Source organism: Panthera uncia, chromosome F2 (assembly GCF_023721935.1).
Source record: "Panthera uncia isolate 11264 chromosome F2, Puncia_PCG_1.0, whole genome shotgun sequence".
In the NCBI taxonomy this organism is placed as follows: Eukaryota; Metazoa; Chordata; class Mammalia; order Carnivora; family Felidae; genus Panthera; species Panthera uncia.
Genome location: NC_064812.1, coordinates 42,213,901 through 42,217,146, shown reverse-complemented (window position 1 = coordinate 42,217,146; position 3,246 = coordinate 42,213,901). Strand labels below are relative to the sequence as shown.

The 3,246-nt window shown below is 47.9% G+C and overlaps 1 long non-coding RNA gene across 1 annotated transcript; it reads left to right on the top strand.

Annotated features, from left to right (window-relative positions):
* Positions 1–3,002, top strand: LOC125924959 (uncharacterized). The gene is made up of 3 exons (XR_007458632.1): positions 1–338; positions 714–814; positions 2,483–3,002. It is a non-coding gene; the product is annotated as an uncharacterized LOC125924959 (long non-coding RNA).
* The last annotated feature ends 244 nt before the right edge of the window (positions 3,003–3,246 follow it).

Here is a 3,246-nt window from a genome sequence, read left to right as displayed (position 1 = left end):
GACAGAAAACTGGCTGAAGAGGAGTGACAACATAATGGGACCTAGAAGTTGACCCAGGACTGTAGAACATTATCCTATTTAACTGTCATAATCATGATGTGAAGGAGGCATTGTTTTCACCCCATTTAAAGATCCAAATATGGAGACTTGGGATCATGAGGTCACTAAGGGTTGGAGTAGCCTTTGACTCAGTTTGAGTTCTTAGCCTCTCTTCTTTTACTGCCTCGCACTCCACCCCACCCTCTAATTCGACAGCTCCCTGGAGCAAGGATTAGCCGCATAGGATCACCTAGAGGAAGAAAGAAAACAAATGAAGGGAAATTTCTCTGTGGAATGTGGTAAGCAGGGCTTACAGAGGGAGGGATGATGTCACCGCGCCAGCAGAGGTATAGGCTGTGCAGTTGCTCTCGCAGTCTTGCCTCCAGCAACTCCACATCAGCCCATTTGTCATCCCCCTATCTTAAACAAACTGCCCCGCAGTCTAGAAAGAACGACAGCTACATTCCAGAGGATCCAATTTTGCCTTGTAGAGTATAGACATCCATGGCACGGGCCTTGAAATAGCCCACAGGGGGAATGATTGAAACTCCAGGGGCTGTGCCTTTATATATAGCCTTGAAACAGTAACGTTAAATCTTACTAATGCCACACTTCCCACCTAACCTATCCCATAAGAAAGGAAAGAAATCTGATCAGAGTGAGGTCCTCAACAGGGACAAGAAATAGGCGAGGGATCAGCACTTTATTCCAGAAGGAATCACAGCCGAAAAAACTGTTGCACAGGAGACATGAGGCTCATTCTTCTTCTGTAAAGGTGAGCTCAAAAACCCTGTCAGAGAAGTCTCATCTTCTTGGACTGTCTTTTCTTTTCTTTTCTTTTCTTTTCTTTTCTTTTCTTTTCCTTTTCTTTTCTCTTTTCTCTTCTCTCCTCTCCTTTTCTTTCCTTTCCTTTTTATAAGTTTATTTCTTTTGAGAGAAAGAGAGAGGGAGAGAGAGAGAGTGCACACAAGAGAGACAGTGAGCATGAGCAAGAGGGGAGCAGAGATGGGGGAGAGATAATCCCAAGTAAGCTCCACCTTGTCAACCCAGTCTAACCCAGGGCTCAATCTTACGACCGTGAGATCATGACTTGAGCCAAAATCAAGAGTTGGACGCTTAACCAACTGAGCTACCCAGGTGTTCCTGGAGTGAGTTTTCTTAAACATAAAATGAGGAGCAAAGACTCAATATCTGGTTTTCGATATTTGTTTACCCCTAAGCACAGGCTCTGTTTCTGAAACTGAAATTTACATGGTGCTCCAGTAAATTTATGTCAGTGTGAAGGGCATGTGCCGCTCGCACCAAACCAAGGAGGGTCTTTGGTTTAAGTTCAGAGTCCAGCACCATTCCTCCTGAAATGAAGGACCATTTACAGTGAGTGTGGCTTCACATACAAGGTAAACAGCTGCAAGTGGAACAGGAAAGACAAACACTTCTGAGTATTGTAATTGTAGGGTCTCGTGTACCCCAAGTAGCAAAGCCCATGGCCAAGCTTAGAGGGGAAAGGCTGTTCTACAAAGCATAGGGTCTGCTAAGAGGAACAATAACCTCCTTTGATCTGAAGCTGTCTGGTTAACTAGTGATCTCCTTGGCAAGGTTATTCCCCAACTCCCCTCCCCCAGAATGGCTCTTTCTAATAGGAGGCTGATCTGGAGGAGGGGTCCTAGTTCACCTCCCAGCCTCCACCTGCAAAGCTCAGAGAACCTTAGAGGGCCCATGGACAATTTGAGGGCAAATTACCAGGGGCGCCTGGGTGGCGCAGTCGGTTAAGCGTCCGACTTCAGCCAGGTCACGATCTCGCGGTCCGTGAGTTTGAGCCCCGCGTCAGGCTCTGGGCTGATGGCTCGGAGCCTGGAGCCTGTTTCCGATTCTGTGTCTCCCTCTCTCTCTGCCCCTCCCCCATTCATGCTCTGTCTCTCTCTGTCCCAAAAATAAAAAAAAATAAAAAAAAATAAAAAAAAAAAATGAGGGCAAATTACCAGAACCCAAGATCAGAGCCTCATCCTCCTCATTTATTTTTGTAAATTAAGTGGGACAGCAAGCCCAGAGTAAGGACTTGAAGGAGTAAAGGAAGGAGCGGTCCTCTTCTGGAGAGAAAGTGAGGTTGGGAGGGAGGTGACACCCAGGGGGTCTCTCTCTTTGCAGAGGGATGGAACTGGAAGGACCGTCTTTGGCAAAGTAAAGAACATCTGAGCTGGAGAGAGGGTCGTCTTTATCCTGTCTCTGCCCTGATACCTACCTGGCCTTTTAGTAAAGAATCCCTCCACCATGGTCTTGCCAGTTTGGTCTGGAGGAGGCCTGTAAGGCAGGCTGCCCAGGGAAGGTACAGGTTTTGTACCAGTTCTCTGGGAGGGGGTCAAAAGGAGCTAGTGCTGCATGGGCACCGCTCCCTCTGCCCGCCCCATCATACGGAATCACAAGCAGACTCTCCACTCATTCGTAGGAGCAAAGAGGGAAGTACATACTTGGAGATGAAGAGGAGGGTCTTGCCACCCTGGAGTGAACTCTGGTTGAACCATGGATGGGGAAGCCTTGCACCTTGCTTGGGTGGCCAAGAGGACTCTAGAAGGCTTACCGGCAGCAACCCGGAGGCCTATGGGAGGCAGGGCTGTCAGGAGCAGAAACAGCACCGTGGCGGAGCGTGGACTTTGGAGCCCGGATGCCAGAATGCAAGTCTTGGCTCAGTCACTTAGGACTCTGACCTAAGACAATTTCCCTGGCCTCTCTAGGCTTCTTTGCTTGTTAATGAGAGAGATAAAACTACATCACGGGCGTGGGGGTTGGGATTGAATGAGTGTATCTATAAATGAGTTCGAATGTAAAGTGCTTACAGAAGCGCATGGCAGGAGTGAGCGGGCATTAAATTGTCTTTTATTGTCTTGAGGCTGCATGGCAAGTGCATTGCTAATGTGATTTTATGTCTAGAGAGGTCAAAGGTCCTCTCAAGCTGCTACGTGGTTTTCCCATGGTTCTTGCCTCCCATCTGGTCTCCTATGGGACCCCTCAAAGATCCTTTGTGAATCCTTTGTGATGATCTTAGTGTCCCTTTCGGGTGTAAGGGCCTGTGTGTGGTCAAGAATACTTCCAGAAAGTAGCTTAGTCCACACCACCTACTTTGAAGGTAAAGTGTGCCCTTTGGGTCCCTCATCAAAAAAGGCACATCCAGCACTAGGCCTAAGCCACATGGTGTTTTCCAAACTTCTCTGA